This window comes from Bombus fervidus, chromosome 12, assembly GCF_041682495.2.
Source record: "Bombus fervidus isolate BK054 chromosome 12, iyBomFerv1, whole genome shotgun sequence".
Classification (NCBI taxonomy): Eukaryota; Metazoa; Arthropoda; class Insecta; order Hymenoptera; family Apidae; genus Bombus; species Bombus fervidus.
Window position 1 is genome coordinate 775,207 of NC_091528.1, and position 15,544 is coordinate 790,750.

Genomic DNA, 15,544 nt, shown 5'->3' on the forward strand with positions numbered 1-15,544 from the left:
AAATAAGAGCGTTCAATAATTGCAATAAGCGCGATTTCCTCCGTTAGATCGTAAAAATGGAATAGGAAGGCGGCGTAACATTATTTTTTGATAAATGAAAGGAAGCGAAATGCCTTGTTATGTAAATGTAAAGGAAAAGTAGCAGCTGATTTGGATGTTTGACTGATATAAAAGAAGATCTCGCGACTTGGGAAAAATTGGGAAACGCTATGATGGAGAATGATGAATCATTCTGTATAGATATTACGCGCAACAAACCGCCGAGTCCAGTCTCAGTTTTAATCATTGTTCAGTTCAAATTAACTCAGTCAATTAAACACGCTGTCTGGTAGCGACAGCTCGCAGCCATCCGCTGCTCTGAACAATATAGCTTACGTATGGTAATTCAAAATAGCATCTCCGTGAGCACCATATGTCAGCGACATGGAATTAATTATCACCATGGATTCCCTACTGTACTTTACCCCTCGTTTCGTTCGTCCCTTCGATTCGCACAACGATGTTACTCTGTACTATATTTGTCACGTTTTGTTTAATGCTGACTAATATCGACTCAGTATCAGAGCCATCGGTATTATGGTATCCTTCGAAATATTTGGTACCTCGTAGGTAGCTGTAAATACGGTTTTATTATAATGCAAACTGATGCAGTGGCATGTTCTGTAGATGTTCCATATACCAACAATATAGTCTTGTGCATTTATAAATGAATAATGACGATTAGTATTTGTCAAGCAAATTGTGATTATAATTGCCATCTAGAGATTATATTTGATGAATTGAAATTGTAATATCTTAAATATTTCTACTCGAGGGTTTAGTATTTAATTTACATCGAATTCAATTTCTGCTAGAGACGTGGAAGATTTTCTATGTTGTATCAATAGGTATATGTATAATTATCAATTAACCGTTGTCTAAACTTGTTGCCAAATGTTAAAATTCAGTGGTTGGTTAATCACTTTTGATTGAAAGGTATCCAAAAAACATTGTCATTAAATGTATTCTAAATCAAGCAACAAGATACATGATTGACAGTGCCTTCAAAATACCATCATTCGATACCCTTTCGCTCGATTAAATCGAAACGCAAGAGAACGAATCGTTTTACAAAGAATATACAATGTAAATATTGTTCAATTATTCTGACCTGAAAACGCGCATATGCTTTCCATTTAACAAATATTGAAAAGTATCTATCGACGCTAAATTTCACGATATAAAATATAATATAATGTATCATATACATTGATAATAATTCCACACATGACAGAGAATTCTATCATAGAGTGAATTATAAATTCTATAACGATGCAGCGTTTCATCGTAACTAATACGAGAAGCCATTTTTATTAGTAGTTACATACAGTTAGTAATTGCAATTACACGTGTATGCCGTGAATGTTTTAAGTACCAGTAACAGTATAGTATACCGTTCATTGTTCTCCCCGTGTTATTTTCGACGATCGGTTTTAACGTTATAATTTCTCTCTACACGACAAACATTCATTATAAACATAAATTTATCTTTTTTCCCTTTCGTCCAACTTTTCATATGTTTATATTAGTATTTCCTTATTTACGTACAATTTAATTAAAAACAATGTATAATTTGATATTCCATGATATTTCCCTGGATAATTTAATATTTCATACTTATTATTTTGTACTTCTATATACTATTTATCATATTTTTCCTTCCTCTGCCGACTAATAAAAGGTCTGTAAATAGTGACTGTAATACTGAATCTACAACAGTGAATGTAATACTTGTAATACTGTTACTATCACTATTAGCTACTAGCAGTTTAGTTTAGCCTTTGACCAAGAAATGGAAGCTTATTTACAAAATTTGCATGATACTGCAGAAGGTTCGATGATCTTTTACTTACCTAATTTTTCGTAAGTATCTTAATACCTATGGAGGGAAATATATGTACATATTCGAATTAGAATATGATTCTGTATCATCGAAATTCACTAGGAAAAGTTGAAACAGGAAGTTAAAAATCTATTCAGAAGCCAAGATCCATATTTAAAAACTCTAGATTGCATATACATTTCGAATATGGTAAAATTAATTCGAATGGATAAATGAGAGTTAAATTATGTATTACACGAAAAGAAAAAATACCGATGATTATGCAACACGTTATATTAATTGGTATAATTGACTAATAAAATTAAAAGAGGGGAATAAATACATACGTACTTATTGATATCATTTATCTCCAGATAAAACTTATTATACAAGAATCTAACGAAACATAAATAACAGATGTATATTTTAATATAATCGAAAATTGATGATATTCTTTGATAAATTATGTCGATTCGTACGACAAATATGCTTCTTGATATTTCGTTGTAACGTACAATATGTACATTCAAATCAACGATGCACATATCGAAATGAATATTTTTTCATACAGACACAACATCACTATGTAGCTGGTGGCAGAACTTAAATTACAGTAATAATTCATTGTTATTGCCAATCCTGAAAACATACTGTAGACCGTAGTTATGCTATCATGCACTATACTCACAAAGATCAGTTGTACTTGCTTTTGCACCACCCCATTTATTGTTTGGGCATCCCCCTAAATTTGTACACCAGGGTCGATTTATTGGCATAGAGCACAATATAAGGGTTCGTAATATTAATGGAAAAAGTTTCCAGTGCAATATGGTAACAAAAACGACACTTTCGCGATTCCGTTTCCATGCCATCCTTTAATGGACCTAAAATGAAGTTCTATGCATCAGAAACAGGCGTTTCCAACTCTCCTACGTAATTATAATAAATTTCTGCGAGGAGACTCGTTAGCGAAGTTTCTGTGCCCTATATATTGTTTTATGCTTACCGAGTAATAATTACATATTGTATATTTTTGTCCATTAATTCGTAAAGAACTTTTTCTTGGTAAAGATTATGCTATGCAAAAATTCATCTATTTAATATGCTCACTACAGACTCAAATTTTTATTACCTACAATGCCAATAAACATTATACGTACGTCATAGGATGTTATAAAAGGCGATGCATTTAATTCTCAAAAAACTGCTCCATTTATTTTAGATTTATTTCTCCATAAACCTTTAATTTCAACCCGAGAATCTATATCCACTCTATAATGTTTATTTATAAAAAAAAGCGCGTTGCACGGTCGTTTCAATAGCGATATTTTTTATCGTAATATAAATATGTGTACCGCTTCACGGATACTTATTTTACTTCAATTTAAATATATACTTCCTCCCTCTTGCGCTCATTCACGTGTGTCCCATAACACATTCTGAAATGCATACGCTCGTTTAAATCCGTAAGGTTTACAAATTATTATAAATATGTATATATGATGATTCTATCAACTCAGTTAAGCTACTTCTTCTAAACAAGATTAGGAAAATATCACCGTTATTTGTGAATAGTCATTGAAAAATCAATATTTTACGAGATACATATTTCATTCCTTATGTGAAGATTCATATGTTCAAATGTTTGATTAACTTTTAAACATTTCTTGACATTTTCCATTAATTTTCCATTTTCCATTAATTGATTAATATTCCACAATGCTTTAACCAGGTTATATGAAATTCAGGAGCAAGTTGAAAAAAAAATGAGCAAATGATTCTTGAAATTAGGGATAGTTTGCTGGTGTAGCCGGAATATTTCAACGAGTCTGTCTGTAAATTTTACACGCGAAATTAAATGACATTTTTTAATTTAGTAATTCAGAAAATCGCGAAGTAGCGCCTATATGGCTGTGGTAAAGTGAGTTTCCGAGTTAAGAGGAAAAGTCGGTTGGTTGGCTGGCGTTTATAATGAACTCTTGAGGATCGGCTTGACTACTATTTAAGTGTAGATACAAACGTGGGTTTCCGCTTTTACGAGAATGTACGTCATACGTTTGTAGATGTATAAAAGTGTGTGTTGAATAATAATATTCAGTGTAGGTACATATTTATGTATTTGTGCGTGCGTGTAGAAAGATAAAAATATGGTATTAAAGTTAATTATTTTAACGTTAGCGAGTTTCAGTTTCATTCCAGTCGTTGGTTTTAATTTTGTTAAAATTTTATTTTAAACAAAAGAGGAATATTTTATGTGATGTAGAGAAGCGAATTATATACATTTTTCGGTTTTTGATTTACTTTTAATGAAACGGTGATGGTTTTTATAATCATGAAGGTTCTTTATATATAGAATATATCTAAAGAGATATTAAATTTTCGCATAATGAATTAGACAAAGCATTCAGCAATTTCTTAAGAGCCAATTGTAGGACGTAGTTTTCCGCTCAATTAACTTTATTCGCAATTTATAAGGTTCTTGATCTTCACTAGAAAGTTCTGCTTCTGTGTATTAGTACATACCAATTTTCTCCTGAATCATTAATAACTTCCACGTTTTTGTTATAACTGCATCAAAAGCAAGTTAAATAGTTTTGATTAAGGTCATAAATTCGACTAAACTTCTTCATTCAATATCTTATTTGAATCCTTCATCTTTCCATAAACGTTTCGGAGTAGACACGGTGTAGAATTTGCAGTAAAATCATGTGTATATAATAATTTAATTTTGAAAAAAATAATAGGAAATATTTGTGAAACTTATCGTTAAAAGATACTCCTGACTTATTACAATTAAGAACTAATTCTTATTTGCATATTCATTAAACCATTTACAGATTACACATTTTTATTATCATACGCATAACGAACTTCAGACAATTTTGAGTTCCAATGTTTTTAATGGTAAGTTTCCAAAATTCGGAATGGACACCTACCTAACGCCAATTTACCTGGTCAAGACTTCGGCTCAGAACGATATACTTTGACTCGTTCACGTAGTTCATCGTTGCTTCGAAACATTTGCGTACTACCGAATTATTCCATGACCAACTACAAATTTATTTTTCACAAATATTCGATTGAATGGTTTAAATAGCTAACGTTAATCAATTCCAGTTCCTCATTCGAAAGAGAACTGGTATTTTTCCAAACTTAGAATTTCGATATTTAGTAGAAATTCGTGATAAATCCTCATGCAACCCTACCAAATACCGAAATGTATCCACTGTTAAAAATGTTACAGACTTTTCGGGGAATCTAATAATTCTTTTTTAATACGGTTCTAAACATTTCCTAAAATATATAATATATTTAATAATAATTTAAATAAATGGATTTAATAACTTACTATCTAATTTAAATGTTAATAATACAGAAATACATGTAGAATTGTTTAACGGAAGCCGTTACATAAATATTTTCATCGTATCTCAACATTCCAAGGACGTATCTTCGTTTAGGAAATGGTATACATACCTACTGGAAATATTCATGGTCTCGTACTCGTCCCATTTTGCTGTGCAAAGTGCCATTCTTTCGTTTCATGTGTGGCTCCCTTTTCAGCGTGGCATGCCGCTTTATCTTTCAATGATACGCCTTGAAACTCTTTTGTCCTGAGTGAACGAATGTGCTCAGTAGCTCATAGAGAGAACTAAAAACTTAGTTGCTGCATCGCAGCGTGTTTCGGCAAAGGAAAAAGAAAGGGGCGAGATTAAAGCAATTTTGTTGGTCATTTTGCATGCCGGCTTCACAAAGCTTCGCGGTCGTCAATACCGACATTGTTGCTGTATATCTCTGCCACGATTCAAAGCGTCATCTATGTCGTAAAATTTCCCCATCAAATTTTTCCGTTTACTCCGTTTTATATTCCGCCTTTCCATTTGTCCCGCGTCTACGATTTTACTGAAAGAAAATAAAATCGTTTTCCCGTTGTGTTATACCATAGATTCATTAGAAAACGTAAAAATCTTGTACGTTATTGTATTTCTTAGAGACGTTTCGTGTATTTGCATTAGAAAAATAGTATATAGGATATGTAACGAGTACGGTTTGGTTTAGCTGTATCTTTTCATGTATATAAAAATTATGTTTGTTCAAAGGTACGAATTCAAACTCAATAGGAATTTAAATAATTTAACCGGTTGAAAGTGTATCAGAATGGGAATTTCTAATAAAATGCACCGTGCGACACGATCTTTCCAGAAAGAGAGATGTGGTAATCGTGACATCGATTTATTCGTTTTAATTACACTGTGACCAAAAGTTGGCGTCGACGTGACGGGTAGAAAGTGAGGGGTCAACTTAGGTTTCAGAACCGAGCAGAACTTCCGGTTGAACTGGGAACTTTACGTTTCAGGAAGCGCCACTGAATCGTGGGCTGGTTGAAATTATCGATTCGGTATAATTGCAACGCTCGATAATTGGCTGTGTCAGCAGAATCACAGTGCACGGTAAACTAGTTACACGAGGCAGAAGTAATAACTTCATTAACGCATCAACGCGTGGCACTTTCATGCTTCGTGCGGTCGCGAATCTGTTTTAAAATGTTCCACTTAAAATTGTTAGGTTATAGCTATCGTTCTACTATGACGTAACAACATTATCATTTTATGAAATTATAACTTCTATTGAATCTTTTGTGTACTATATTCAGTTAGTATGTAATCATTGGCAATCGTTTTCTATGTAAAGAGCAAGATTTTTGCAAAGTACAATACTACATATGATACAGATTTATATACCTATGCATTTTTTTATTCATATAAATGAAAAAGATTTTCTTCTACGAGCAAGAATTCTAGATCAAGATATTCAACGGTAAACAGAAACTGAAAATTATTCAAATAGGAGTAGAGTATATAAGAAGGGAAAGCAGGGAATTTTATTACAGTTTCTTAAGTTGGAAAGTGCGAACAGCTTCGCTCCTTTGGGAGCCGTATTTACGAAGTTTAAAATAAAATGAATAATACAAAGGTACCGTACAATGGTGGCTGTACATATCTTTCCGTTTTGTATTCCTAAACTGACTTTTGAAACATGATAAACCTCTTTTGGCAGGTGGTTGTTAAGAGGAGCCTGCGCGAGTTGCGTGTATTCCATCTGCGTCGCGGTATTCGAATCTTACCCGCACTTTCACCCAATTCACAGTAATCCATGGAAACCGAATAATGCCAGCGACTGGTAGCTCGGTTTCAAAACATACAGAAATATAGTGAACGTAGGTACATACATATTTTCGCGTTACATGCGATGTACAGCGGCGCGGTTGGAAAAGCAATGGCACGGAAGCCAAACAAAAATTCCTCGAATTTTACCTAGCGTTACGTTACTTCTGTTCATTATATTTGCATTAATATGATTCTTCGAAAAATCAATATATCGGTTACAAAGTTTATGCTCGAAATAATAGAATCAAAATATCTGAAATATCGTATCGCTTGACAGTATTAAATTAATTCTGAAATTTTTATTTTGGGAGGAAGAAGTGGTCGGTTAAAAAGGAGATTATACGTGGAATGGCTAAATATGGAAATTCTTTCTTTTAGCTGAAAAAATCTCCTTTTATTTGAACAATTTGATACTGAAGTTATCTGACGAAATATCACAGTACGTTTTCGATGTACAGCTACGTTGGTGCATAAATAATTTCAAAAATAAAAATAAAAAATCGATAGAAACATATTACGAATTGAATAGAAGTGAAATGATTTAAAATGTATTTATCATATAGGTATAATGAATATAATAATCATTACGCACTCCGCGTCTGACTAGTTGCTGGCTCCTACTACTTGAATATATAATCATCATGAAAACAACGTGATCAAATGTCATTCTTGTTGTTGAATTTTATATCGGTACTCAAGGTAAAACAGAAATCGCACAGGAAAGTTTTCTAGGAAGGCCTACTACGCAATTTACGAGCTCGTAAAAACATTAATAAAACCACCCTTTCCTATCTTTTCGCGTATTTTATCCTTCCGGGCATTCTGTCACCGTTTCGTTCTCTGAAATACGCATCCGGTGTACACGGTTCTTGTACGTTTGATACTCTCATGTACATCCGTTCTTCGGTATAAATCAACCCAACCACCGAGCAGATCGTGAGTTTCTAGTCAAAGTATTCGCGTAGTAAGTACGTATGGAGTACACGAGGGTGTAGCTTTGAAGTGTGTTAGATCAGACCGACGCACGCGATGTCGTAACAGAGCTAGCAATGGAACCCAGTATTCGTTGATCTACGAGCAGCCGGAAACGAGAGGATGCACGGTTAGAGCCACCGATAGAAAAAATCGGAAGCGTGCCCAGTCCTGGCGAGATACGGCGATGAAAACGTACAAGTAAAACGTAGAAAAGGTTGGTGTGCGCTGCTGTAGCTGCCTGTGTTCGCGGAATTTCTAGAGGGAAGGATGAAATAGTCTTGCTGTTGCTGCAACCAGTAAAAATGTTAACGAAATGGGATGGTGAAGTCGCTTTCAAGACGCGAGGTGCAGATAGTCGCGTTTGATCCATCGTATAATACAAACGCGATATAAACACTTTATGAGGTTGGTAAGATTACCCAGGAATATAGATTTGAAATATTTTGACACTGTAAAACTGAAAGATAGAAGAATGATAGAAAGAAAGAAGAATAAATCAGGGGAACGCGTCTATGTAGGCAATATAGTGATTCTTTCAGAGTTACATTAAGGTGGTTTAGAGTTTAGCAAGAAAAATAATTGTAGAGAATATTAACAAAAAATCTGTAAGCCTTAATTTTGATATTAGCGTAAAGATAAATTTATCGATGGATAAAAACACGTACTTTGATTAATCAATCGGTATTAAATTTACAGTAATGATGGCCATTATGTATGGAATACGAGTTTCTAAAATATGGATGTTTACAAGAAAGCAATATACACGCACATAAAGGGTATAATCGCGCCGTGGAAAAATATGACAGAAAGGATATGACATAATATTGGAACTGTAATTATTATCGGTGAAAAACGTTGCTTCTTCCGATAGTTCTCTGATAGTTCTCTCTGAAGAAACTTTAATCTCTTATTAAGGATTCATGCAAATCCGCCTTGAAAGAATAATAACTTTTATAGTTGCAAAATTTGGAGATTTTTTAATTTTTCTATACTTGTTATTGTACGTACCACGCGTACGTTGTAATCTATGTTTCTTTAACTTTTTTTTCCGCATTCTTCGTCTTTCATACTCAGATTCTGTTATCAGGCGATGAACAATCTTTGTAAGTTTCGAGCGAGGGTTTCGCTCCTTCATCTGGAATATCTCGTCTTCTTGCATCACCGCTTTGAACCAACGGAGCATTTGAATAATGTTTATACGACACTGATTGCTCATAGAGATACCCATGGTAGATTCTTGGAAATTCTAACTTCCTGATTTATTACCGGCCAAACTTTCTTTCGAAATTAAAGTTTTCCTTGTATGCTTATTTGTAGTTGAAATCAGCAAAAAAAGTATTTCGGAACATCTCTGGCTGGTGGTTCAAAATTTATATAATTATTCTCTCTAGCTTGTTTGCTAGTGATTGATGCTGGCAAGTGTATATCTCGACATTAAAAAAATTTTCATGTAGTATCATAATTAATCATAAAGCTTCAATAAGAAATTTTTAATTCGCAGAATAAATAAATACGCTTTATGTCGACGAAGAAAGTAGAAAAAATAACGTTAGAATAACTTAATGTTTAGAATAAAAACATTCAGTCGGAAAAATTGGATATTTCACATATTTCATTCAAAAAGTAAACAAGAAAAAAAGGTTTCTATGTATATCCTTCTCTAACTAATATTTCTGCTTATTATCTAAAATAATGGAGACAGTCGATACGAATAGAATTGCTATAACACACTGCACACTTACAGCATTTGGGGGGGGGGGGGATTTAGTAATTGTAGAAGTTTTGGAACTGGATCGCATATTTTATAAGAATTTTTCTTTCGATGCAGTTAGGTATGCCGCATCTTCTTTCTTACTAAGTTGGTGAAAAGGGAGTTAATGGAAAGGGACGATGGATTCTATCGAACGTAAGCATTGGCGGGTGCGCCACTAAATCATAATGCGATTCTAAAGGGGCGGTTCAGCTCTGAATGCTGGTTATTCAGACAAAAGAGAGAGAGAGAGAGAGAGAGAGAGAGAGAGAGAGAGAGAGAGAGAGAGAGAGAGAGAGAGAGAGAGAGAGAGAGAGAGAGAGAGAGAGAGAGAGAGAGAGAGAGAGAGAGAGAGAGAGAGAGAGAGAGTAAAAAATGAAAAAGAATCATCCTATTTTTTATGCTTTTTAGTCTACTCTCTAGTTTTGATGCAGTCTTTGGTATTATTAGATGCTTTATTTCGTATCATAATTATTTAAGTATATAAATTAAGTATACACGTTGTTAAAGAAAGCCTGTAATCGGCCTTTAACATGTTCGTAATTGTTTTCCAAGTTGAAATTTTTACATCAAAACATTGACAGGAACCATTAATATGTAAATAATAGTGAAAGAATAGCAATGTCAAAAGATTTTAGATTTTCTTAAAAATTGTTAGATATTAATCAACAACCGCGTTCACAATAATGCGTGTAATTAAATTTGACAAAATGTTAAATGTACTGCGATCAAAATCATTGCATACATTTATAACATTCGTAGACAGGAGCGTATACCTAATTACGCCGGAAAGATTAACACGCGAAATTAATTGAATTTAAAATTAACATGTATGTTTATTTATCTATTTATATACGAGATTGACCACGTGGGAATAAAGTCCGTAGATGAAACGGAGAGTATTCTATTTTCTCTTGACAAAAATTTGATATTTAAGATACGCCTTGTGGCTTTTGCCAAGTTATAAGACGATCGATCATAAACATTTTAATGCATTTGTCAATGTTAATGCGCCGCAACATTGATAAATGATGATGAGGGCTGTTTTCTTCTCTTGACAGCATTTACAGTATGAGAGTTCGAACGTGTTGATGAGGTTCCAATTTCTACCGACTTAAGTGAACCATTCGTTATGGGAGGTTTAAAATAGAGAATATTTTATAACAGTATTATAATAGTTATTTAAAAGAGACTTCTTGTTGTCTCCTATTTTTTTCGTAGCAAGTATGTAAAAGTGAAAATGCGATAATTTTGATAGAATTTGGCATTTCAAGAAGTCCACTTACATATATAGGCTGTAATCGATCAATGAGCAGTAATAATGCGGATTACTGCGGTCACGTTATCTGACATTACTAACTGTAAACGTTGCGTAAAACTTTAACCAATCGATAATACATATTTACGTACCCCTATGTATATAGGTATAAAAATATTTTTTCAAGGAAGAACGCAGCAATATCGTAGGAAGGGTAGAAGTTAATGGAGTTTGAAGAGGCGAGCTGCACTGCACATGCGAATGAAAGTAATAAAGTAACAGACATCGAGATTAGGCATGAATAAGAAGTTTCATGGTGTAAGAAAGTTTCCTGGCTTTATCCACCAAGTAATCGCTTAAATTCAAACTGCGTTTCCAAGGCAGTAGATTTTACAGCGCACAGCTGCTTCATTGTCTTCCGTCCACAGTTTTCAGCTTCCTTCTTTCGGAGAGGAGTACAAAAATACGGTCACGGTCTGCACTTCATAATGCAAAGTGACGTTACATATAAGTATAATCGATGCCGCGATGAGTATCTCGCGGATGCTGCTGGCTTTCGAGGTCAATTACAAGTCGTTCTTTATCAACTGCCACCGATACAATCTTATTCCTCATTTGCATCGTGTCTCCTGATTAACATGATTTTTCGTACTAACACTGCGACCAACATTTTTAGATTGTCTATTTTATCTTATTTATGGTGTCCTTTGTTTAACTTTCCAAACACTTTTATAAATGCAAAAAAATGATTCGCGTGCCGGAAAATGTGAAAACGATGACGTGAAAATGATGATAATGAAAGATTGTTCAAGTGTTCGACAAATCGAGACAATTGTTGCACGAATTTAATCTGTCAATTCGTTACATGCGTTGTTATTATCCTGTTTCCGTCAATAATTTTATCGATTTTGGTGGTTCAATTTTTTAATGGATCGGTTCATTTCTGTTAAAATACATGATATTATAGGAGCCTTTTTATTTATTTAGAAATATTAGAAATTAGGGTTTCCAATGATTTCTATCCTACATGATAAGTTTATTGATCGCTAGATCTATTTACAATGGGTTAAACAGGAAACGATGGTTATTTAACGTGAACTAAATACAGTAATGTGCTATAACTAAGACAACTAAATAGTTAATTCACAACTCACAACAACTTGGCAACTCAACTCTCGACTCTTCATCACTCGACTCTCAACTCACGACTACTCCATTCGACTCTCAACTTACGACTACTCCATTCGACTTTCAACTTACGACTACTCCACTCGACTCTCAACTCACGACTATCTCAACTCGACTCTCACCACTCGACTCTCAACTCACAACTCCCCCACTCGACTCTTCAGGTGATGACCACTCGGTAAACGGCACTTAGGCCTTCTCGCAATATTGTTTATGGTTCATCCGATATTTCTTAGGCCATTTGTCCACGAAACTACAATATCATCACTTATATACGCAAAGATGAAATGTGACCTAATTAAACCTGATTATCATCCATCAATTTTAATTTTATAATTAAGGATACGCCTAATTAAGAAGTAGCTCAATTAATAAATTAAAATTGAAACAACTTTTAAATTAATTAAAGGAACGTTATCGCATAAAAACACGTTGGCTCGCAGCCTGGAAGTTCAATTTTTTTGTTGGAAGATACTATATTACGGACTGCAGTGTCCGTCATTAATGGAATTGCTCGGTATCCATGGCTATGTACGCCGTAATTTCGAAACTTTTGAATTTATTAAATCATCCGCCACGCAGAACAAATTTTGCATTTACACAGACCGAGTGCGACAATCATTAACCTTCGTACAGGGACCTGTCCGCGTTTGACGGTGGTTAATCACCTGCAAAAAAGATGTCTTAGACTATATGCTAATTGCTCCGTAATTAGTTAACGAGAGGGAAGATTACCAAATGGAACGTGGCAGTGTAATTTCTCGAACGTGTCGACTGTGCGAACTAATAGAATTTTGATGAGAATAAGTAATGCGCTTGGAAACAAAACGGTCTAAATTGCTCGTTGTCAGACGCTAACGCATTTCGTTAATTAACTAACGATAATTATTGTAAGCAATTAACGCGAACCATTTTCGTTACATCGCTCATCGACGTGCAGTCGTAGAATAATAATGGTATTTTTTAAATTATTATTATATTTTTCATTCATGATATGTATATTTTGATTGCTGACCAATGTAATTACTAATTTTGTTTTTACGTAGGCCGATTGTTTTGCACTTGGAATGAACTGATATAAATTGCTTCGTTAAATTCATTAATTTAATTACACATTTAAGTGAGTTCTGTTTGATGGTCTTTCTCCGTTCTTTCTCTGTTTTGATTATTTAAGAGCATCTTGGCAGAAAAGTATGGACAAAAATTCTCAAACTACCAAAGGTAAGATACGATAGTAGCAAAATTTATTTTTCTTGTAATTGCATTGTTCTCTGTTTTTGAGCATTTCGTATCGAAAGAAAGTCGAGCCGTTTAATCCCGAGACGGAGGAGGAACGAAAAACAGAGCGAGCATACGTTTTATTCTCGTTTTCTCTTTCCTTTCCTTTATACACTTTCTAGATCCTCAGTGCCATCTCACTTATTTATTCTTCTCATCCTTCTATTTTTTCTTTGATACATGACCTGAAATTTTCTAAATTTAATAAAGTAATTGATCGAAAACGTAGTACCAGAGGAATTATGGACGGACCGATCCTTCAACTTCGTCGATTTCACGATAAAATTATTGTCATAGGGTCGATTCGATTTCATGACGATTTGCACGAAATACGGATTTCAATTCAATTCAATTATTCAAGAGAAGCTTAATGTCAATTGCCCAACATTGATCAACAATTGCTCATATTGTTGTCGCTATATGTATATCTATGTGTCCGCAACAATGGTAAACATATAAAATCTAAAATCTACAGTTTTGGCGAGATCTAACATAGAATTACTCTTGTCAGGAATACAATCTACTTTTTCTAATCCAATACTATAATCTTCGGCACGAGCATAAGTTGACGTTATAAAGGTAAGGGATTAATCTTAACAACTCTGATTTTGTATCAGATTCATTATTAATAGGTGAAATTGCTTAGACGTTTAATCTTTGAGAAAGAACGTCCGCGTATTAGACGGCGTTGATAACGTCGGCGCCACGTCAGTTTGAGCGTGGGATCCCTTACTTATTTATATGTGCTCAGTTAGTTCGAAAGGACCCTTTTGACCTTACCTCGCTTCAGACCCTTCCATTCATTGTAGCTCACCAAAGACTGCATTCGTATTTCTTGGAAAACCTCGACGTTGGATTTTTGCCGACGGCAATTCGACGTTCCCTTGGCATTCGTTGTATAGCCAGATGGAGAAGAATGATCTTAAAGGAGGATAATAGGGTAGAATGAATCTCGGTTGACAAATGTTGTTAAAAATGGAATTGTACATCTGATTATCTTGGAAAAATTATCGACCTTATTAATTCCGTCAGAGGTTTCGTTAAACTTAGAATTTTACGAAAAGCATGAACGCTTCTGATATAATAAATGGAAAGAAAACGCCGTTCGGTTAAACGCGTACACTGGCGAAAGGTGGATTGTGCACATTTCTACAGTAAAATTTGCATATACGAACTTTTCTTATTATTTTGTTTAGAATACCAGTTTTAAATACACATCCTACACATACTGGGTATACATCCTATATAATATAGTGGTCATGTGAAACGTATAATCTTCGTTCGTAAAGAGCTGGGTTCTACAAGGTTGAATAGACGCATATGGCTTGAATGTTCGACAAGCATAGATATCGGTACGGGAAATTCGCAAACTACGTTCTAGGGTCACAATACCGCATAGCTGGAAAACTTGGGGGACTGGATGGAACGATACGAGTCTCATGAGAACTGTCTCGTAGTAGGTATACCGACGTTTTCCACGTCCTATTGAATAACTCAGCGTTAACATCAACCGCGTCTCGCCAGCCCTCGCTTTGCCCATGTCGCTTCGCGCCCTCTGTCATTTGGGGAATATCGGGACAGAAGCGAGGGAAAGGGAGAATCGATGGAAAAACATTCATTCCCCGACGTGTGAATGTAACGCACGCCAACATTCCTGCGTTTACTAGCCATGCAGAGAATGTTCATTCAATTTTGCGTCTTTTTTCTTCATCTAATTCCAGTAAGTACCAAAGAGATATTGTTTCCACTTGAAATTTATGTTACGATTTACGAATCTTGTGGCTTACAAATAGCGGTTTCTCTTCCCAGACGTGTCATAAATTTGCCAAAGAACGTCTTCATGTATTTTTTTCCTTTGGGTGGCACATAAATCAAGTATGAACACAAGGGTGGAATAGATTCTGTTTGACTTATTAGACTTCGACCGGATTCAGAATAGATTAAGACGGAGCAAGTACGATTAAGATATCCAAATGTGTCTGATCTTATGCTTTATTTTTGCTTCGAAGATTAATTGACGGATTCTTTTTGGGAGCAACTCTTTGTGATTAACCGTGCAATTAAAT

The 15,544-nt window shown here is 34.5% G+C and overlaps 1 long non-coding RNA gene across 1 annotated transcript; it reads right to left on the reverse strand.

The window, feature by feature from the left end:
* Positions 1–2,200: 2,200 nt before the first annotated feature.
* Positions 2,201–14,684, reverse strand: LOC139992896 (uncharacterized). The gene is made up of 4 exons (XR_011801238.1): positions 12,167–14,684; positions 5,339–5,764; positions 2,550–5,063; positions 2,201–2,463 (listed from the first exon to the last, which is right to left on the reverse strand). It is a non-coding gene; the product is annotated as an uncharacterized lncRNA (long non-coding RNA).
* Between the last annotated feature and the right edge of the window lie 860 nt (positions 14,685–15,544).